At 41.9% G+C, this 23780-nt stretch overlaps 1 long non-coding RNA gene across 1 annotated transcript; it reads right to left on the bottom strand.

The window, feature by feature from the left end:
- Window positions 1-13421: 13421 nt before the first annotated feature.
- LOC125486372 lies at window positions 13422-21150 on the bottom strand. Its single transcript, XR_007265053.1, has 3 exons — window positions 21001-21150; window positions 16364-16442; window positions 13422-13566 (listed from the first exon to the last, which is right to left on the bottom strand). It is a non-coding gene; the product is annotated as an uncharacterized LOC125486372 (long non-coding RNA).
- Window positions 21151-23780: the final 2630 nt, after the last annotated feature.

The following is a 23780-nucleotide window of genomic DNA, read 5'->3' as shown; positions in this document are numbered from 1 at the left end:
GCAAGTGGTTCTTAACTCCCTGTGGCACTGGGAACCCCAAGGACTTAGAATGCCCTCATGTTCACTCACATTGCTTCAAAAGAAAACATTGAAAATGCCTCCACTTTCACATGAGGGCCTCAATATGTCGGGATTGTTGACTAGACTGGATGATATTCACTATGTCGTCTAAGGCAAGGAAATCAAGGGTTGTGTGTAAAATATTAATTGTGGAAATTTGCACAGCACTATTATATTTTGGGAAAGGATTGCAGGCTTGTTCTCCACGGTGCCACTGATGTCCTCTCAATTACCAATAAAATTTACCTCTGAGGATTTATTCTGAGAGAATCCTGCAGCTCACCAGCACTTTCTGAATAATAATTGAGGGTGAGCAATTAATCAGTGAGGCTCTCATTCCATGAAAGAATGAAAGAAAACTTGCCAGTCACGTATATTGGTAGGCCCCTGCAGAACTTTCACCCTGCCAACAGCTGGCATCACACTTGGCTGCAAAATGCCACAATCATGAAAAATAGGAAACAGCCGGAGGTTTGTGTGTTATCTGTCTCAATAGGACAGTGTGCAGGCAGATCACAAAACACAATCCCCATGCCCCAAAACAATTACAAGCCACAAACACAGGGTAACTTGTTGAACGGGACTTGCTGCAATTAAGGGTGAGATTTTCATGAGCTCACATTTATGGAGTGTATAAAAGCTGGGATGCTGGTCTGGAGATGTTGGACTAGTTGAGTCTGGAGTTGGCGATTTCAACAATAGATGGACTGAAGCAGCAGCAAAAATACATGATAGTGCAGAGCTAGAAATAGGCTGCCTTTGTGACAGAGAGGATATGGTGTCAGAATAGTATTGTATCTCACTCAGAACTGAACAAATGGTGTGACAACATAATGGTAACAGAGAGGCTAAGAGATGTGCTGGTGAGATAGAACTGGATGTTGTCAGTGAATTTCGTGAAACATAAAATTGACCCCAATATTTTTGCAGGGATGTGAAGAGAGCAGAAGACTGAATTTTCTCGGAGGAAAATATATGGAACTTATTGTCAATTTGCAACTCAATTTCTTACCCAGCCTTTGGTTAAATTGATAGGCTGGCTTGCAAATTAGTAGTACGGAATGGTTCAGCATTATCCCTGGCAAAATGGAAAAATTAACAATCAGGTGTTGAGGGAGAGACTGGCAACTGAGGGAATGAGGAACTGAGAGCAAGTGGAGAAGAAGAACTATCTATAGGCAGAAGCAGATCCATAAGATAAAGTGCCAGAAAATAATTGCTCTTTTTAGGCAATGAAAGCTGTAGAACAGGATTTGATTGGTAGGATACTTTGGGGAAACTTGCAACCTGCCATTGCGTTAACAATACTGCTACTGATTATCCTTACAATGCAAAAATAACAGGAATGCCTTTGTAATGCTTATTGTCAAGAATTGGGATTATAAATTAGCTGGTTGTTTTTGACCAGCACGGATGTGATAGGCAGAAGGGCCTTTTTGTGTGCTGTACATCTCGATGACTCTATGACTCTAGATTTATAAGTAAAAACTTCGAGTAACCCATTCACAGGTAAAATCCTATAAACATAATCCAGCAAATAAAAAAATCTGAAAATAATTTTGAACGAGAATCAAAAAACCATTACACTTTCAAGCTTACTTTTCCAAACAGGCAGCCCCCTGCCCCTTGCCCCCACCACTCCATGACTATTGACTTTATGTACGGTCAAAACAAGGCTGAACCACAGACTCACAAACTGTCAAAAGTTGTGCCCAGCTTGAATAGCAGGAAATGTCATACATCCTATCATAAATGTCATCACAATACATTGTAAATTTAAAATGTTTCTGGTAAGAACTCCAAAATTCATTTTATCACCTGACAACATGGTCAATAAGCAGCAGAGTTTGGTTGGACATCCAGTAAAGTGGAAAGCTGCCTGATTTTACACCAACCCATTGTCCAATCTAATCCTTTTCCACCAATGATGGTGAATATTTCCTAATAATTGAAGTCATTGAAAAATGGAAATTGAATCCATATGGTGACATTTGTGAGCTGTGTTCTAAATCTCATGTGGAATGAATTTATTTTATGTAGCAACTTAATACTAAATTCAATATATTAAGCATGAACCCGTTGAAGTCTACATTATGATCCAAGACTAAGAAGTGTTTTATCTGAGACTTTGCAGTAATCCCTTCACTGCACAATTCTCTGGCTGATAAACATGAGGCCACCAGTGATTAAATCTTTGTATAAATGAAGTGACTTAATGAAAATGGAAGGATAAGTACTTGACTGAAGGAGTAAGTGAGTCGGACGACAAATGGGTGAATGTGTGAGTCATCACGTAAGCCAGTGAGTAATTGAGAGTGTGAAAAAATGAGTGAGTGTATGAGTGAATGAACAAACAAACCAGTGAGAAAGTTGTTGAGTGATTGAATGGATAAGTAAGCGAGAACGTGAATGATTGAATGAGTAAATGAATGAGCAAAGTAAGTGAGTGAATGACTTAATGAATGTGTAAGAAGTGAGCAGTAGGCAAGTGGGAAAAATATTACTGGAGAATTCTGATACCAGAGTTCAAATTAGGGAAGCCCTAATGCTTTATTCATGCTCATTCCTTCCAACCTCTTTCCTTTTACAATTTATAGCACACTTCCTCAAATGGAATTACTCCCCTGACATTTCTGGACCTTTCTCCCTTCAAGTTTGCAGATGATACCAAGTTGGGTGGGAGGGTGAACTGTGACGAGGATGCAGAGATCCTTCAGCATGATCTGGACAGGTTGGGTGAGTGGGCAAAACAATGCCAGATGCAGTATGATTTGGATAAATGTGAGGTTATTCTCTTTAGAAGCAAAAGCAAGAAGGCAGATTACAGCCTGAATGGCTGTAACTTGGGAGAGGGGAGTGTGCAGTGGGACCTGGGTGTCCTTGTGCACCGGTCGCTGAAGGTAAGCATGCAGGTGCAGCAGGCAGTAAAGAAGGCAAATGGTATGTTGGCCTTCATTGCAAGAAGTTTTGAGTACAGGAGCAGGGATGTGTTGTTGCAGTTGTACAGGACCTTGGTGAGACCACACCTGGAATATTGTGTGCAATTTTGGTCTCCTTTTCTGAGGAAGGATGCTCTTGCTCTCGAGGGAGTACAGCGAAATTTTACCAGGCTGATTCCGGGGATGGTGGGTTTGACATATGATGAGAGACTGACTAGGTTGAGATTGTTTTCACTAGAGTTCAAATGAATGAGGGGGGAATCTCATAGAGACTTATAAAATTCTAACAGGACTGGACAGGGTAGTTGCAGGGAGGATGTTCCTGATGGTGAGTGTGTCTAGAACCAGAGGTCACAGCATGAGGATTCGGGGTAGATGATGTAGGATGGAGATGAGGATACATTTCTTCATCCAAAGAGTGGTGAGCCTGTGGAAATCACTACCACAGGAAGTAGTTGATGCCAAAACATTGAATGTATTCAAGAGGCGGCTAGATATAGCACTTGGGGCAAATGGGATCAAAGGTCTTGGGGAGAAAGCAGGATTAGGCTTTTGAGTTGGACAATTGGCCATGATCGTGAAGAATGGCGGAGTAGGCTCAAAGTGCCAAATGGCCGCCTCCTGCTCCTATCTTCTATGTTTCTACAAATAGTCTTATCATGCAGCAGAGAAGCACAGTTTAGATGTTTGCAGTTTCACCAGAATGCACAATGATACTGAAGGGTTATCCTGCAACCCAACAAGGATCTGTCGAGGAGAAATTATTTTGAAAGAGTTTTTTTTGTGCTGATCTTTCACAGGTCAAAGAGTCATAGAAGTACTTGGTTGTACAGAACTTGAACCTTATTTAAACATTTTCTTTCAAGTCTGTTTCTTGCATCCTGACCTGATGAGTACAGGATGAAAAACTTCAACATTTTGTCTACATCAATAGTTACCATGCAGCAGGAGGCCGTTTGATTGACTGTGCCTGTGCCAGCTCTCAAAACAAAGGGCTCATTTAATGCCGCTCACATGCCTTCTCCAACAAAACCTGCAAGGTTTTTCCTTTTCAAATAACTGCCTAAATCCCTTTTGAATGCTGTAAACAAACCGATCCCCACCGCACACTCTGACAGTGCATTTTAGATCCTAACTAGTTGTGAGAAAATGTTTTTCCTATCACAGTTGCTTTTTCTACTATTTACTTTAAATTTGTGCCCTATTGTTCACAATCATAGAATCCCCACAGTGTGTAAAAAGGCCATTCATCCCATCAAGTCCATACCAGCCCTCTGAACAACATCCCACCCAGACCCACCTCCCGAATCTTAACCCTGTAACCCTGCATTTCATATAGATAATTCACCTAGCCTACATATCCCTGAAAACTATGGGCAGTTTAGCATGACCAATCCACCTCGCCTACACATCTTTGGACTGTGGGAGGAAACCAGAGCACCTGGAGGAAACCCATGCAGACACGGGGAGAATATGCAAACTCCACACGGACAGTCACCTGAGGCTGGAATTGAACCCAGGTCCTGGTGCTATGAGGCATCTGTGCTAACCACTGAGTTAGTGTGCTAACCCTATCATAAATGACAACACTGTTGTCATATTTACGTTGTCCAGAACCCTTATAATTTTGAATAATTCTATCAAATCTTCTATCAGCCTTCTCATCTCCAAGGAAACAGATAAAACTTCTCCGAATTATCTTCATAACTAAAATTCTCACTTTCCCCAAAGCCTTCATTTCCTTCCAAAATATGGCACACACGGCTGGATGTGGTGAATCTGTGGAAATCATTGCTGCAGAAGGCTGTGGAAGTCAAGTCTTTTACGTGTATTTAAGATAGGGATAGATAGGTTCTTGATTAGTAGGTCGTTCATGGGTTACGGGGAGAAAGCGGGAGAATGGGGTTGAGAAACATCCATGGTTAAATGGTAGGGCAGACTGGATGTGACATTAATCTAATTCTGCTCCTGTATTTAATCCTATATACATGGTTAAAAGTGTAGCACAAAGAGATCTTGGTGTTCTTGGGCATGAAACACAGCAAGTGAGCATGCAGACACAGCAAGTTATTCAGAAAGCAAATGAAATGTTGGCTTTTGTTGCTGGGTGGTTGGAGTTTAAAAATAGGGAAGTCTTGTTACAAATATATAGTGTGTTGCTGCGGTCAAACTTAGCGTACTGCATACAGTTTTATTTCCCTATTTAAGAAAGAATATACTGGCATTGGGGATAATACAAAAGAGATCCACTGCACTGATTCCTGGGATGAAAAGGTTTTCCTCTCAAGAATGGATAAACAGGTTAGGCTTTATCTTTCAGAGTTTAGTAAAATGAGGGCTTGTCTTATTGAAACAAACAAAATTCTGAAGCATCTTGACAGGATGAACATGTGGGGAGGATGCTTTAACTAGTGAAGGAGTTTTAAAATAGGGGCGACACAGATACAGAATAGGGGAACACTCAAGTACACCTGAATTGTGAAGGAATTTCTCCTTCCAGAACTTGGTGAATGACTAGAATTGTTACTCCAGAGAGTTGTAGACGCTAGATTGTTGAAAGTATTTTGAAGGGGGAGTACATAGAATTTTGAAATATTGAGGAGTTGAGAGCTATAATGAGCTGGTTCAAAAGAGGAGTTGAGGCCTGGAATAGATTGGAGTTCGCTTTGCTCCAATTAATACCCTCACTCTAAAGTGTTCATCATCTATTCCATAGCTACCCTAAGCCTTATTGATGCAATAATCACTAACCTCTAAATGCTGATAAGTTGGTCCACCATATTCCCATTGTACTGAAATCATACTGCCAAAAAAAACCTCAGATTTTTTTGTCTCTCTCTGTAGTTTCATTGCAAGTTTCCCTTCATTCTTACCACTAGACCTGTAGAATATACTGAGCAATGTACATTTTTTTATTCCTTAGTTCTATTCAAATCCGTGCTTTTTTTGGGAACATCATCTTCCTTCAGCATGGCAACTCTCTTCTTAAACATTATCACATTCCTTCTCTTTTTTGTTCTTTTCTATCTTTCCTGAACATCTTAGGATCAAAGTATGCATTTTTTTGACAAAATGATTATGTTTAGGTGTGATTCTTTGCGGGTGGTCTGGTATGGCCCATATCGACTTGATTGTGCAATTGTCCACTCTTCAGTTTTTTTAATTGTGTAGCTGGGTGTTACTGCACCCAGAACATGGGATCCTGAAGCAGGAGTGGTGGAGGTCCCTGCTGTTGCTGTGATTTTGCATTCGTCACGCCACTGGCACCATGTTTAAAAACCAGCTCAATAGTACTTAAAACGCTGCCAGCCAGGAACTGCCCTTTAGGAACAGCGTGCTGTCCGACTGTCATTATTGACAACATAGTGCAGAAATACAAGTTCGGTGCTCACCAATAAGGATCTGAAAGTGCTGCTGCATGGGGTTGCAGAAAGGATTTGCCTCAAGATTACCGCCAAACTGCTGCCTATCATGAGAAAATTCACTGCACAATGTTTGGATATTCTATTCTGACTGAAACCTTAACCACCACCAAACCTCAGTGCCTTGTGATATTAATGCCCCATCTCACCGACTGTTGCTTTCCTCTGAACGGTGAAGAGGATCTGTATTGTACAGATACTTGAAGGTGGGATCACCCAAAGAAACCACACATGCAATCATATGAATAATAAAAATTTAATCAACTTCAGAAAAGTTCAAGGCGTATAGAAATAACCAGGTCCATATGTACATTGGATGGACCAAGAGCTGCTTGCAATAGAAGACACACAAAATAAAAAGAAGTTCAAACCCAGCAACCATATTCAAAAAGTGGGTTTTTATTAAGTTCTCCCTGGTATCTCATCTTTAACAATGCATTTTTCTGTTATGGTCTCTTGGATTTCCCTCCTGCTCAATGTCCTGATCCTCATCTTCATTCTCAGAGGATTACTCTTGCTCTCACATTTCCTCTGCATCTGTTGCTGTTTAGTTACTTCAAACTCAGAAGTATGACCAAAACAGCCTACAAAAAACTTAGCTCTGGCTCTGGCCAGGTGCAAGTCATCCATCCTCTATAGGCGCGATCTCCCCTAGACTTGGTCCCAATATGCCAAAAATCTAAGCTCAACTCTTCTGCACCAACTTTGCAGCTCATATTCATTTGTACTAGCCTCCTGCTCACTTGTACATCACACAATGAAAAAAATCTGGAGATTAATTCTTCCAAAGGTCCAGCTTGTTACTTTCGTACCTAGCTCCCTGAATTCTGACTGCACAATGATATCCGTCTTTCTATCCATTTATTTTAAACCAATGTGGACTCTGACTACAAGTTGTTCATCTTTCCTCTCAGGATGCTCTGCAGTCCCTTAGTGATATCCTTGATCCTGGTAACAGGGATGCAACACACCCAGTTCAAATCATGCGTGCAACCACAGAAACAACTACTTAGTCCCCTAAATATTAAATCCCCATTCACTTTGCCTCATCCAGCCTCCCTTGTGCTCCCTCTTATAGCCAGTACATAGACTTGATTCCACTATTCAGATGAACCATCACTCTCATCAATATTCAGAACTGTCTGATAACCAGTCATTTTGTAGTTGCACACTCTTAAGCTGTGGTGTGATCACATCTATGAATGAATATCCATGAAGCTCTCAATCTCACTGTAGTGACATACTGGTGTGCTGTTCTGATGACAATCCATGAACCTGCGCTCAAACTGCAGCAATTTTTGGCACTGTGTGTACAGTTGGCTATCCAGTTCAGGGGAAGTATTCTGAAGTTTCCACTTACCACAGGATGTGCACTCCTGAGGTTAAAGCTACCTGCCTTCTGCTTCACTGTTAATAAAACATATACCTCCCAAAATATTTTTCCAATATCAACAGACCTTAATAAACCGTTAAGCAAAAGTACAAAATAAAACTTAGCATCTACTCACTTGTTATTAAGTATAATTAGTATTTACATTTTCTTTTTAAACTCATAGTTGTTTAGCATTAGTCCATAAGCAGTAATACTCACCAATGAATCAATTAATCTATTAACTAACCTTGTTAATAATAAATACAACAGTTATCTTTCTTCTCACTTGCTCTTCCAAATGATGCTGCCTTTTTGTCAATCCTTCTTTTACCTGCTTAAGATGTTGATGTGCAAGTTGTGTGTGTGCTTTATTATCCTAATTGGCATTGTTGGTGACCAGTGCTGGGAATGTTGAAGTGCCTACTTCAGGAAGTTGTGGAAGCAAAATAAATAGACATTTGAAAGGGAAGTTAGATAAACATATGAGGGATAATATAATGATACAGTGATATGGTGAAATGGCGTAAGGTGGGAGAAGTCTGAGGTGGAAAATAAACATCAGCAAAGACTGCTTTGGCTCTATTACTATAGTCCAGTATTGTTGTAAAATGATATGTAATCCAGCAAAGGTATGGAACTGCAGGCTTGGCGTAATGCTTTGCATGAGATTGCAGTCAAACGTGTCAAGTTTTCTAATTTGCATAAACTTGTTATCCACTTGTCAATGCATGAAGAGAATATAACCTCAAGTGCTCTTTCTCTTGAGTCAGTGAACTTCCTTGTCCTTTCTTCTATTGACTGAATGGTTAGTTTGCTGTTATGCTTTATCTCAGTTCCTCCCTGACCTACTGCACTGCTCTCCTAAGGGAAACATAACCTGGTAGTATAACAAGGCAACTTTTTTTTTTCCCTATTCAGACATAAAATTTGGGTGTCACAGGCTATGGCAGCATTTATTGCTCAACTCTAATTGCCCCGGAGAAGGTGGTGGTGAGCTGTCTTCTTGAACTGCTGCAGTCTTTGAGATGAAGGGGCACTCACAGTGATATTAGGAAGGCAGTTCCAGTAGTTTGACCCAGAAACAGTGAAGGAATGGCAATGTATTCTCAAGTCAGGATGGTATATGGCTTGTGGGGGATTTTGCTGGGGTGGTGTCTCATGAACCTGCTGTCCTTGTTTTTCTAGGTAGTAGAGGTTACAGATTTGAAAGTATTGTTTAGGAAGCCTTAGTGAGTTATTGATGTGCATCTTGTTGCTGTTATACAATGTTGCCACTGTGTGTCATTGGTGAAGGAGAGTGAATGTTGAAAACATTACATGGTGTGCCAAACAGATGGACTGTTTTGTCCTAATGTCAAACTTCTTAAGTGTTGTTGGAACTGCGCTTATGCGGGCGAGTGGAAGATATTCCATCACACTCCTGCCTCGTGCCTTCTAGATGGTGCACAGGCTTTGGTCAGTCAAGTGATGAATTTCTGGCTGCAGAATTAGTCACAGAGATGTACAACATGGAAACAGACCATTTGATCCAACTCATCTATGCCAACTAGATATCCTAAATTAATCTAGCCCCATTTGCCAGCATGTGTTCCAAATCCCTCTAACACCTTCCTGTTCGTGAACCCATCCAGATGTCTCTTAAATGTTGTAGTTGTACTAATCTGCACCACTGGCTCTGGCACCTCATTCCATAGATGCACTACCTTCTGCACAAAAATGTTGCTCCTTAGGTCCCTTTTAAATCTTTCCCCTCTCACCTTAAACCTATGCCCCTTAATTTTGGATTCCCCTACCCTGGGAAAAAGATCTTGATTATTCACCCTATCCATGTGTCTCATGATTTTATAAACCTCTGTAAGTTCACCCCTCAGCCTCTGACACTCCAGGGAAAATAGACCCAGGCTATTCAGCCTGTCCCTCTGGGTTAAACCCTCTAACCCTGGCAACATCCTTGCAACTTTTTTCTGAATCCTTTCAAGTTTCACACCACCTTTTCTAAAGCAGGGAGACGAGAACTGAGTGCAGTATTTCAAAAGTGGCATAGCCAATGTCCTCTACAGCTACAACATAACCTCCCAACTCCTATACTGGAGGGGACTGAGAGATACCAGTCAATGCACAAGTATCGCCCTGCGAGAAAGAGGGTGGCCTGAGAAACAACAGTCAGTGCACAGGTATTGCCCTGAGAGAGAGAGAGGGGCCTGAGAAACAACAGTTAGTGCACAAGTATCGCCCTGAGAGAGAGAGAGATAGAGAGAGGAGTGAGAGACATCAGTCGGTGTACAGATATCTCCCTGAGAGAGTGAAGGGACTGAAAGCCACCAGTCAGTACACAGATACTGCCCTGAGAGATGGCGGGGTCATGTCTGAGTGACACCAGTCAGTGTACAGGTATCTCCCTGAGGGAGTGGGTGCTGAGAGACACCAATCAGTCTAAAGGTATCGCCCTGATAGAGAGAGAGGCATGGGGGTGTGAGGTAGGAGTTGCTGAGAGACACCAGTCAGGATATGGATATGGCCCTGAGAGACAGAGAGAAGGAACACCAGTCAGTGTGCAGATGAGAGGAGCCAGGGAGTTTAATAATGAAATGGAATTGTTTCAATCCTTGCCAACAAACTGAAACTGGAAATTCAAAATGAGTTAGCCTGAGTAAGTCGCAGTCATCAGATACTCACACTGAAGTCACAGCCAATACATTTCTGGATATCATCAGCAGACAGTACTTCAAATATTTCAATCAGTGTCAAGCCTTTGTTCATATCAACACCAAAGATAGCCTAAAATATTTAAACAGATGTTAGATAATAGCCAGGAGTCTCTCACATGTCAGGTCCCAGTATCTCCCAAGGGAATATCCCAGTGTCAGACTGGCCTTGAAACTGCAATCACTCCACACCTCTGAAAGTTGACCCTTCACAGCTCGACACGCTACAGTACAACAAGGAGCAGTCCTGGGCCGTGTAATTACCCTCAGTACCCTCCCGACTCAGGATACAGCCCTGGAACGAGCTCCCCTTTCTACAATGCTCCACAAAGGCTGTAGATTCACAAAATAAAACACAACCCTCTCTCTGCACAGCACAAGGTTACATACAGAGGAAATACCCCGTTTCACTGAAAGTAACATCCTCCCTTCACAGTCTCCATCTCCACTCCCGCCACCTCCCATAAACTTCGCTCCTCAGGCATCTCATGTACTTTGGGAGGCAGTCCAGTCCCCCACCCTCTAAAAAGCATAAAGTCATCCCACACTGTTCCACACTCGCAGTAGCATTTCCTCCCACTCCTCACACAGACTCTTATTTCTCCTTACCCCTCCCCTGCTCTTACAGGTATGGGATCTTGAAGGGAAAATGTGAGGTACTGCTATAATTCATGCGCAGGTTATAGGAGAGTTTCCATCAGTGTTCTGCTCATGCCAGAGATTGTTGATTGCCTTGAAGGGGAAGGTTAGGGAACTGATGCAATTGCCAACCAGCGTTGGTAGGCCTTCAAGGTGCCCAGGATGGACCTTCTGGTAAAGGACGCAGGGATATATTAGCACCTACTGAGAGGGGAGCAACAAGGGAAAGTTGGCTCTAAGGACAGTGCATGAGAGAGAGAGAGAGACCAACATCCATGGGAAAGGAAAGGTGCAGACGCAGGAAAGACCACACAGCACCAATTCCACTGCGCCAACTGCAAGAGCAACAAGTCAGCCATAGGGGTTATGCAGGGCCTATCCATGGCAGAATACATACATCAACTATCTACAACTGCTCAGGCAACAGTATTAATGAAGACTGCAGCCTTCAAGAGAAGGCATAACTGAGTGGTATGCCATGCTGCAGACTGAGTTGTGCCTCTTAGGCTTTTGTAGGCACCCAATGCTCATGACCTTCAAGGTCAACATAGCACTCAACTTCTACACATCTAGATCTTTCCAGGAATCTACTAAGGATATGCATAGTACCTTCTAGTCTGCAGCCCTTCACTACATCAAAGAAATGACCATGCCATGTTCACGATGAGCAGTGACTGTATACACTACAGTCCTGATATGGTAGAAATGGCCATCAGCTTCAGGGTCATCAATAGATTCCCACAGGTTCATGCAACTATTAAGGTGGAGCTGGATTAACCGTGACCTTCAACAACAGGAAAGTTTTCCACTCCTTCAATGTCCAACTGTTCAATGTGCACCACAAGGTATGCGTCCGTTTCCCAGGATGTAACCATGATACCTAAATTCTTGGGGCAGTCCCGGGTACCACAGCTTTTCCAACCCCCACTACATCTTTAGGGATGGATTCTGATTGAAGAAATGGCTGCTATGAGGGACACTCACACTGCAACAGAGGAGAGATACAATACCAGCCTTGGGTCCACCCGATAGCTATCAAGCCAGCCAGTGAGTCTGTAGAATATTAAACTCAGACACTTTGACCAATCCAACAAAGATCTCATGCATGGTGATGGTCTCCTGTGTCCTACACAATCTAACAATGCAGAGGAGGGAAGCCTTGCATAATGTTCACATCATCACTTGTCATTCTCATCCACTGAAGCCAATCTAGTTAAAGTTGCTGAACAGGTTGTTGTGTGGGTTGCCATCCATATCTTTACAATGGTTAGTTGTGTGGGTACTTGTGTAACCTGGTGTAATAGAATTGTGATGACAAAGACTCCACAGTAGCACCCACAATAATTCAGTTCCTTCTGAATTTTGACTTTATAACACCATTGTTTTGTCTCCCACCTGTCTGTAGATATTACTTTTGAAAATATCTATGAATTCTATTGGATGTTGTATTCTTCTGTTCAATCTTTCTTCATCAAGAGTGTTATTAGTTCTGAGGTTGAAATAATTGTCGGAGGCTTTCAGTGTCTCTTTGAATCTGTTGAGTTCTTCTTTTGTCCCTTGGTGAGCTATAACAGCATTGCTTTACTTCAAATTGTGTACAGAAGTATATTTTCCTGTTTAGAAACTGTTCAGCCTTTTTGACAATGCAGTTTTAGATATCAGGGCTTCATAATGTGAATTGGTACTTTATATTCTATAAAGATATTTATTTTGCACTGATGGCTGTTCTCCCATGCTTTGCTGCTTTCCTGGAGGGATTTCCTGCTCTTTGTGAATTTAATGAAGGATTATCACCTTTTCTAACAATAAGGGAGGTTTCCCACTTTTCATTGCTTTATCGGAAGATTTCCTACCTTTTGCATCCATAATAGAGTTTCCTAAAAATTTCTGTGTTTAGCCAGAATTGCTTATTTCTTTAAGTTGCCCAATTTCTCCTGTCCAGTAGCCCCTGACGGTGCTGGACCTGGCTGTCCATGGCAGACATCAACCTGCCTGTGGAGGCAGCCAGATAGTCACAAAATCCGCTGCATTAATCCAGTTTTTTGGCATTGAGGGCATTTCCACACAATATGCCTGTCTGAAGTCCACTGTCGCCAACACCACTGGGTCCTCTCCTGCCTGGAGCAGAGCAGGCGGCTGATGCCAGTGGCCCAGTCTGTGGCCAGCATCCAGTGGTCCCCATGCCCGGTGGCCTAGTCTGTGTCTTCATTGGCCAGGAGTCGAGCTGTAACGGTTGGTGTTCACCAGATTGTGAACCCACAAATTCTTTATGCCAATGCTTCTCACCAAGGTGTCAGTATTTGGGCTGGTGGGCAGTGAAGGAGACAGCTGGGCTGGTTCCTTGGTATTCTTATCCACAGAGATCCACAAGGGCAGTTGTTTCAGAGTCTGCTTCATCTCTGCAGGCATCATCAGGAGGGTTGCAGAACCTGCAAGACAAATGAGAGAGAAGGTGAGGTTATAATTTCAAATAGGAGAACATCTGGGATTGCGGGAGTGGAACGCCCCATCTTGGGAGCAGATGTGGCGGAGGCAGAGGAATTGAGAGTAGGGAATCGCATTCTTGCAGGAAGGTGGGTGAGAGGAGGTGTGGTCTGGGTGGTTGTGGGAGTCGGTGGACTTGAAATAGATGTCAGTTTCAAAGCGGTCACCAGAGATGGAGACAGAAAGGTTCAGGAAGGAGAGGGAAGTATTGGAGATGGTCCAGGTGAACTTGAGGTTGGGGTGAAAGGTGTTAGTAAAGTTGATGAACTGTTCAAGCTCCTCATGGGAGCACAAGGCGGCACCAATGCAGTCATCAATGTAGTGGAGGAAGAGGTGGGGGATAGTGCCAGCATAGCAGCGGAAGAGGGACTGTTCCATGTGTCCTACAAAGTGGGCTCCCATAGACACCTTCTTAGTCTGTAGGAAATGGGAGACTCCCCTATTCGGTGATCGAAAATGCCCTCACACGCATCTCTTGCGTTTCCCACACCTCTGCCCTTACATCCCCTCGCCCCAACAAAAATAAAGACAGAATCGCCCTTGTCCTCACATACCACCTCACCGACCTCCGCATCCAACGTATCATTCTCCGCCACTTCCGCCACCTAAAATCCGACCCCACAACCAAGATATATTTCCCTCGCCACCCCTATCTGCCTTTCGTAGGGACTGTTCTCTCCATGACTCCCTTGTCCACTCCACACTCCCCACTAACCCCACCACCCCCGGCACCTTTCCCTGCAACCGCAGGAAGTGCTAAACCTGCCCCTACACCTCCCCCCTCACCTCTATTCAAGGCACAAAACAAACCTTCCACATTCGACAGGGGTTCACCTGCACATCTGTGAATCTGGTCTACTGCATCCACTGCTCCTGATGTGGCCTCCTCCACATCAGTGAGATCAAGCGGAGGCTCAGAGACCACTTTGTAGAGCACGTGTGCTCTGCACGTGACAAACGATAACACCTTCCAGTCACCAACCATTTTAACTCCCCCTCCCACTCCCTCGGTGACATGTCCATCCTGAGCCTCTTCCAGTGTCACAATGATGCCACCTGCAAACTGGAGGAGCAGCACCTCATATTCCACCTCGAGAGCCAACAGCCCAATGGCTAAAACATGGATTTTACGAGTTTCAAAATCTCCCCACCCTTTCCCACGGCCAACCCACCCTCTTATCCCCGCCTCCTTGACCTGACACAACCTGTCCATATTCTCTCCCACCTATCCACCTCTCCCACTTCACTGACCAATCCCCACCAATCCCTACCTGCACTCACCTATCACTATCCCACCTACCTTTCCCAGCCCCACGCCTCCTCTCACTATTTATTTCTGAGCTCCCTTACCCCTCCCCATTTCTGAAGAAGGGTCCCGACCCGAAACGTCAACTGTCCTGCTCCTCAGACGCTGCCTGGCCTGCTGTATTCCTCCATCTGCACACCGTGTTATCGATGAGAGAGAAGGGGTCACATGGCCATTGGTTAGAAGTGGTGTGCAGTGCTTGAGACAGAATTGGGATGGACACAGGCAAGGAAACTGACAAACATGATAGGATAGAATCCTCGTTTGAGGGAAAAGGAAAGTCTCTTGATTGTTGAGTCACTGTTTTATGTTTCCAACTTTGAAATCCATGACTGTGTTAAATTCAGTGCAGCAAAAGAAAATTTGGGAGGATTAACCCAAGAGAGAGATTCTGGCAAATCAAAATACATGTTTGTAAGTTCTGAACTCATTAAGATTCAATGATTATTTCCAAAAATCTTCTTCATTTAGCCTATCTTGTCTGAATGAAATACTGAATAACAAAAGAACAATAGATCAAACAAAAGAAATTAGACATTAATCATATGTCTTTGTAACTATATTGTAAAGGTAGTACAAATGCTGAATCTTTCCTAGTTCAGAGAGGAATTGTGATAGATCTTGTGTTTGGCAACAACAATAAACATTTTGCTGTTAATTGACTCGGACTCATTTACCCTAATAAAAAAAAGTCAAAATTTACCCTGTTGTCCTAGAGGAAATGAGTTCAGTCAATCTTATTTAGTTAGAGATGGAGAAAAACTGGAATAATTCCACACTCTTTGAATCATGTCAAAATCACTCTCAAGCAAAGCAACCGTGCATTTTGACATATTTAGCCATCATCTCATGTGTATGTCAACAAACTATTGTAGGTTTCTTAAAGAGTTTTTCTCATGGAGGCTGATAAGGGAAAAGCTGACAGTTAGCGAGTGCCATGAGTGAAATCCATAAGTTGAAAAACTATTGCAGGTCATTTAGTCCATTTTAATTTGTGTCATCTACTCAGATACCTACAGTAGCCTACTCCACAACCCCTAAAGTAACTGTCTTTCTGAAATGATTCCAGAGCTTCTATATTCACTCTCTTGTTTTAAAGATGCTTTCACATGTTAAAAAGTTATTGTGAATAAGAATTCCTCATATCAGGCTTTCTATTCACATGAGCTCTTGTTCTATTCCAGTAACTTAATTGGAAGTACATTTCCTGGTCACCTGGATTTCTTTTCTAAAATCATAACTGGTCTTATATACCTAAAACAATCAACTTTCAATTCTCTATTTTCTAGCCTCACTTGCAACTCAGACCCCTGCGCAGAAGATAAACATTGTAGCTCTTCTCAGCATTATTGCAAGCACCTGAATGACCCCCTTCTCAATGAAAACAAAGAGGAATGTTCAAGGAACAGTCTGATCTGACTCAGGGTATCACTTACTGATGCTTTTCTGCTTTCTATTGATGGTAGACAAGATTTTCCAAAATCAGCCATATTTCCAGAAAATTTCATTGGAAACCTGAAATGAGAAGAGAACAATTCCCCCACAAATAATATCCTTTGCAACCATGAGTACAAAGTTCACACGCATATACACAATATGTTCCTTTTGATTTTATTGTTTGTTCAAGTGCATTGCTAATTGTTAAGAGATTTGGTTACATAAATCAAATCAGGACAGTCAGACAATACTGCGAACTAAAACAAAATAAAACTAGTGAAGTCAGTTCTTGGAAATTCTTAAATACACAAATATAAACAATATCAAAACATGTATGCTTGGAATTCCTAAGAGACTTGCCCACTCCACTAATATGAATTTGATAGAATTATAATGGAATATTGGTTTGGGATTCAGTGAATTGACTGTAGCAAAGTAGCAATGGCTCTGAGGGAACTTCTGCTCGCATTTCTCTGATGCCTCTGTAGTGGTAAGTGGTGCAGATTGGTGTTATATTGTAAAGACTGAGATGTCTGTCATCCTCTTTAAGGCAGCCTAAGGGGAGGTGATAACCTAGTGGTATTATTGCTAGACTAGTAACCCAGAGACTAAAACAGAAATTGCTGGAGAAACTCACCAGGTCTGGCAGCACCTGTGGGAAGAAAGCAGAGTTAATGTTTCGAGTCTGATGCAGAGTCACCAGACTCGAAACATTAACCCTGCTTTTTTTTTTCCAGGGATACTGTCAGACCTGCTGAGTTTCTCCAGTACTTTTTGTTTTTGTTTCAGATCTTCAGCATCCACAGTTCTTTGTATTTTAAAAAAACTGGAATTAAAAGTCTAATGATGACTGTGAGAGCATTGTCATTTGTGAGGTGCTGTTGTTACCTCGTCTAGCTTATGTGTGACTCCAGTCTTACAGCAATATCGTTGACTCTGAAATGGACCAGCAAGTTGTATCAACTGCTAGAAAGGAGCAAAGGAATGAACCTAGAAACACCATCTGGCATTGCTTGAGACCCTGGAAATGACAATCTGAGGTTATATAGGTGGCACTGGAGACACAGCATTGTAAATAGAATCTCACATCTGTAAATATATGTTCATTTTAAATCAACACAGCCAGAGTACTGTGGGTTAATTGGCTACTATAGCAGAGTGAAGCAGCCTCTTCACTGGTATTGCCAGATCCACTTGCAATGGGTTCACTGATCCTTTGTGGGTAATATTGGAAATGGAGCAGCTTCTCAGTGAGGTGATTCCTAAGCAATCGTACCACACAAAAATGAGGTCTCATAATAGGCCACAATAAAATTGGATATGGTGGCTTCACCCTGCTGCAAGGACCTGTGACATGGTTCTACATGAGCCTCTCAAACATTGCACTTAATGCACATATATGCAACACAAGTCTTGCCACTGAAATACATTGGGATATCATAACTGTAGATGGCGTACTACCATCCTGTCTCACATTCCTCTGCAAATCTCCTATGGAATGCAACAGGAATATAAGGACCGGTGTTCTCACATACTTACAGTATACTGCGAGATGAGAGCAGCTCCATGTCCTTATGTAGCTTTAGACATTTGGAAAGTGTTTGAGAATTGTCAAATCACTTCTGCTTAACAGAGATTACCAGGAATAACTTGTCATGATCAATGACGTAGTCGTGATTACCTGTCATCAGGACTGTAATATAAATCATAGATCAATGCGTGAGCTACACATGCAGAGTCATTTAATGATATGAGATGAATGCAGGCAAATGGAACTAGTTCAGTTTAGGAAACCTGGTCGGCATGGATGAATTGGGCCGAAGGGACTGTTTCCATGCTGTATGACTCTATGACTCTATGACAGATGTCTGTCATCATTGAATCAATGGAATCTATTATTACTGCAAGTGCCCCTTGAAGGGCTCACAATGCCCACCAGTGCAACTAATGCCTGCAGATAAACAAAATCTCCACCCACGGTGAAGGGTTGGCTGTTTTTCATCCTTACTATGTAGTTGAGATTTGGTGGAAAATGGAGCAATACCCAGATTGAGCTCCTGAGAATGAGTTCCTGACTTTGTCTGAAAGTTAAGAATTCCTCCACTCTTCATGTTCACTTTTATCTAGCTGTCCCTGTCAACTTCATCAGCTTTCAGGATCCTCACATTTCTATCTAACCTTTATGTTTAACAATAATTACCCCTATTTTACCTCCAAAATTAAGCAAAGAACTGTAGATGCTGGTGATCTAAAACAAAACCAGAAATTGCCGGCAAATCTCAGCAGGTCTGGCAGTATCTGTGGGGAGAAAGCAGAGTTAACATTTTGAGTCCAGTGACTCATCATCAGCACTGATAGTAGCTGGGAAAAGGTGGTATTTAGGCTGAAGACGAGGTTGGGTGTGGGTGGGGTGGAGCTGAGCCAATAGCTGGAGACGGAGCTCCAAGGGATAGATATGAAAGGAGTAGGCAAATGAGGGAACTATTGATAATAGATCAGGACAGAAGAGAAGCTGAAAAAGTGATAATGAGGGCTGAGATCAGGTAGGCTGTGCTGGTGTGGAAACATGTGGTGTGCTGAAATGACAGGCAACTGAAAGTTTTGGGGTCATTTTAATGGACAGTACATAGGTGATCTACAGCAGTCACCCAGTCGCCTGTTTTCCAGCGCAGAGCCATCCCCACTATCATTACCTACTGTGCTGCCATTGATGCCAAAGCAATGGTGACTTGCTGCCATACCACCTCTGTAAGAACCCCACACTTGCCACACTATTTCAGATCCCACCCTTATGCTTGGAGTTGCACTCACTTGATTGTCATTACCCCACACGCCATTGTGTTCTGGCTCCAAATCCCACTCGAGTTTCTCACGTTCCCTATCACAGCATAAACACAATGAGCTAAGTGGCCGATTTCTGCTCCAATGTCTTGTGGTCTTATAGTTTTAAGGTCGCAACACAACTTTCCAGTCAGAAATTGGTGTCATCCAGTTTCTCACCAGTGCATGGGACAATTGTGCACTTTATGTGAGGTGGGATTAGCTAATAATAAGTTGTAAATGGATGGAAATATGCCCTCACCACTTGGTTGTGACCATCTCACGTAGCTTTGAGATCCCAAGGGGACATTTGGACTTTTTTTCTCAAAATAGGGAATCTTATTTTTCCATTCTTGATATATTTTCCCAAATTCCGTGTTATTACCCATACCACTCAAGGCCTAGGAAAATTCTATCAAAAATTCTTAAAATTAAAGAAGGGCGATGATGAAAGTTTAAGGAGAAAGTTACCTGTGATGTGTTGAAAAAGTACTTCAAAAGGATTGATAGTGGATAGACAATGGCTAGCATGTAAAGCATTCCTGCTTGGTTGTCAAAAATATTATATCCTTATGAGGCAAAATTGTCTGACAGGAATACCAAGAGAGACCTGACTAACAAAGGGTGTTAAAAATAACATTATATGAAAAGAGAATGCTTGTAAAGTTTCCAAAAATGTGGTCAGACTGAGGTACGGGAGAATTTTAGAATTCAGCAAACTAGGAACAAATAGTTGACGTAGGAAGAGAAAGTAGAATATGAATGCAAACTTCAAGAAGCATAAAAATAGATTGTAAAATCTTTTATAGCTTTGTAAAAAGAAAAGCATTAGCAAAGACAAATATGGATCCCTTATGGGCAGAGACAGTGAAATTTATAATAGGAATGACAAATGGCAGAGAAGCTACATTAGTACTTTATGCCTTTCTTGATAGAGGAAGATACAACGATGACCATCTTTCAACATTTTATTAATTCTGTAGTGTCTGCAGATCGTCAGGTTACAACTTTGACCCCATTGTTCCAGAAAGAGGGAGAGAGAAAATAAGGAATAACATAAATGTTAGCCTGACTCAGTAGTTGGGAAAATAATGAACTCTTTGACAAAGAATATGATTACTGGAGATTTAGAAAATAACTTACTGATTGTGTGGTCAATATTGCTTTATGATAGGAAAATAAGGTTTGATAAACCCCTGAGAGTTTTTTGAGGATGTTACTAGCAAATTTCATAAAGGAGAATTAGTGGATCTGGCCTATTTGCATTTTCAGAAGGTTATTGATAAAAGTCCATTCAAGAAGTTGGTAAATGAAATTAGAGTGCATGGGTGTTAGTGTAGTATACTGGATGGATTGAGGATTCGTTAACACGCAAAAAATAAAGATGGGTCATTCTCAGGCTGGTAGGTTGTGACCAGTGGGATACTACAAGGATCAGTGCTTAGGACTCAGCTTTTCACAATCTGCATCAGTGACTTGGATATGGAGATCAAATGTAATATTTTTATGTTTGTCCACGGCACAAAATTAGGTGAGAATGTGAGTTGTGAGGAAAATGCAATGAGACTTCAAGGGATTTAGAAAGGCTGATTCTGGGATGGTGGGATGGTCCTATGAAGAAAGATTGAGGACACTAGGGCTATATGACAGGTGATTTCATTAAAAAAAACTTTTTTAACGGTTCAACAGGGTAGATGCAGAAAGGAATTTTCCCCTGACTTTGTAGTAGAGAACAAGGGGACACACTCTCAGAATAAAAGACAAGCCACTTATAACTGAAATGTGGAGGAATTTATTCACTCAGAGCATGGCGTACCTTTGTAGTTCTGGTAGAAGCTCAGTCATTATGTAAGCTCAAGATAATATTCTTATCATGGTGGCTCAGTGGTTAGCACTGCTGCCTCACAGCTCCAGGGACCCGGATTCAATCATACCCTCTGGTGACCGGCTGTATGGAGTTTGCACATTCTCCTCGTGCCTGCATGGGTTTCTGCTGGGTACAGAATGTGCACAGATGTGCAAGTTAGGTGAATTGGACATGCTAAATTACCCAGAGCAAAAAGTGTAGGGATTCTATATTGATACATTTCTAGTTACTGATGACATCAAAGGATATAGAAATAGCACAGGAATTTGGCACTGAGGTAAATGATCAGCAATGGTCTAGAATGACAGAGCAGGCTTGAGAAATGAATGACCTACTCCTGCTCCTATGCTTCTTTGTACCTACCATTTGCATTCAACTTTTAATTACTAGAGTTGTGATCACATCATGTAGGTTCTTGTCATACTGACTGTCCTGACTGAGTAGCAAACCCAAAGGTAAAATGCTAATGATCTGGCTGAGGTAAAATGTCACAAATGATACTACTTTGTGCTTTCCTTGTGAGATCAGAACCCCCAGCCCTTCTATTCCTATTAAACTTCCATAAAATTGTCAGGGGCAAAGCATTTGAATCATAAACAACTGAGGAAAAGATCTGTTAGGCGTATTGAAAAGAACCCTAAATTATCTTGACTGTGCTTCTGAGATCATTGCACTGTATCCTGTACTGAGTGACACTTCTTTTAGAGATTCATGTCACACTTCCTACCTTTGCTACTTCTCACAGGTAGTTTACACAACCCGCTTATGGCTTTTCTACTCAGTACCTAGCAACTTGACTTTTCAAACTCTTAGGTTTGCAGCTTCTGATACAGCCATTCCTTTTGCTTGGTTGTCCCGTTTTAGTTCATCCAACTTTGTTAGTAAATTAATTTCTGAAAAGTTCCATATTTGCAGTGCTGTCATTGTTGGCTACCCCTGTACTCTGCTGGACAAATATCTTAAAGTGACAAAAATATCACACCCGTGACAGTGGTTTCAACAAACCCTGCCAGAAAATTGTACCTTTTCATAAGATGTAACAACCTGATATCCTGGTCCATGAATAGTTCATTAACATATAAAGCTCTTGTGTTAGAGAACACCCAACATCAGGTTTTACTCTAAACAAAAAAGTCTTTTTGTATTATAATTCCAAGAAATATAGTGACATAAAGGAAGATCCAAATCTCTAAGTATAAGTTAGTTTTACTGTTTGGTGACATGAGTTTTCAGTGGTTAAGACAAATCATTTAAGTGATAGACACATGCTAATTGAATAGTCTAATGGACTTGTCAATTGTCTCTTGATTAACATATTGAAAATGTCACTCATTGTATTTACGTTGGTTTTCAAGATTCCATGGAATTCTCAGAAGCCAATCTGCCAATCTCTGAATGTTGTCTTTTAATTGGAATTAATGCATTACCATCCTTTAAGCTTTTGAATCTTGTCTTCTTTAGGCCAGATAGATGAATTATACCATTCGGTCCATCGAGTATGCCCCACTATTCGGTCGTGGATGATATGACTCTCAACCCCATTCTCCTGCCTTCTCCCCATATCCATTGATCACCTTACTAATCAAGAACCTATTAATATCTGTCCTAAATAGACTCAATGGCTTGGCCTCCACAACATTTTGTGGCAATGAGTTTCACAGATTCACCACTCTCTGGCTGAAGAAATTCCTCCTCATCTCAGTTCTAAAGGGTCATCCCTTTACTCTGAGACTGTGCCCTCAGGTTTTCAGTCTTTCCTACTAATGGAAATATCTTCTCCACGTCCACTGTATCAAGGCCTCTTAGTATTTTGTAAGTTTGAATGAGATTCCCCCCTCATCCTTCCAAACTCTATTGAGTATTGGACCAGAGTCCTCAACTGCCCCTCATATGACCAGCTCTTCATCCCTGGGATCATTCTTTCAACCTCCTCTGGACCGTCTCCAAGGCCAACATATCCTTGCTTAGATACGGGTCCAAATTGCTCACATTATTCCAAATGTGACCTAATCAGTGTTACATAGCCTCAACAGTACAACTCTGTTCTTGTATCCTAGCCTTCGAAATGAGTGCATTTGCATTTCTGACTGCCACCTGAATCTACTTGTTAATCTAAGAGAATCCTGAACTAGGGCTCTCAAGTCCCTTTGTGTTTTAGGTTTCCCAAGCCTTTGTCCATTTACAAAATAATCTATGCCTCTATTCTTCCTACCAAAATACACAACCTCTCACTTTCTTATATTGTAATCCATTTGCCACTTCTTTGCCCACTCCCTTAGCCTATCCAAGTCCTTCTGTAGCCTTCCCACCTTATAAACACTACCTGTCCCTCCAGCTATCTTTGTTTCATCTGAAAACTTGGAATGTATTCCTGCTGAAGGACCAGCAGCAATGCCATCTCATGCAGACCACCCCTTATTTCTCCACACCAGAAGATGCTGATTCAAGCATTGCACCCACCCTTCCTCTTGTAGTAAAGTTACATTTTACCATAAAAAGGTTGCATGCAAACAATGGTGAGCAGTAAAGGTAAAGTTTCCGCAGTTGCAGAGAAGTATAAAGGTGCTTTCTCATTAGGGAAAGAGAGATGACTGATGGTGAATTTAACCTGAGAGTCACCATGTCTCAGGCAACACATGAGGTTGAGAAGGTGAGTCCTACATGGTGACATCAGCTATAGAGGAAGTGAACCCCGATTGTCAGCATCAGACTGCATTGTAAATGAGCCA

This window comes from Rhincodon typus, chromosome 2, assembly GCF_021869965.1.
Source record: "Rhincodon typus isolate 14 chromosome 2, sRhiTyp1.1, whole genome shotgun sequence".
NCBI classification, from domain to species: Eukaryota; Metazoa; Chordata; class Chondrichthyes; order Orectolobiformes; family Rhincodontidae; genus Rhincodon; species Rhincodon typus.
Note: the sequence above shows the minus strand (reverse complement) of the source record. Positions and strands in the feature narration are given on the sequence as shown.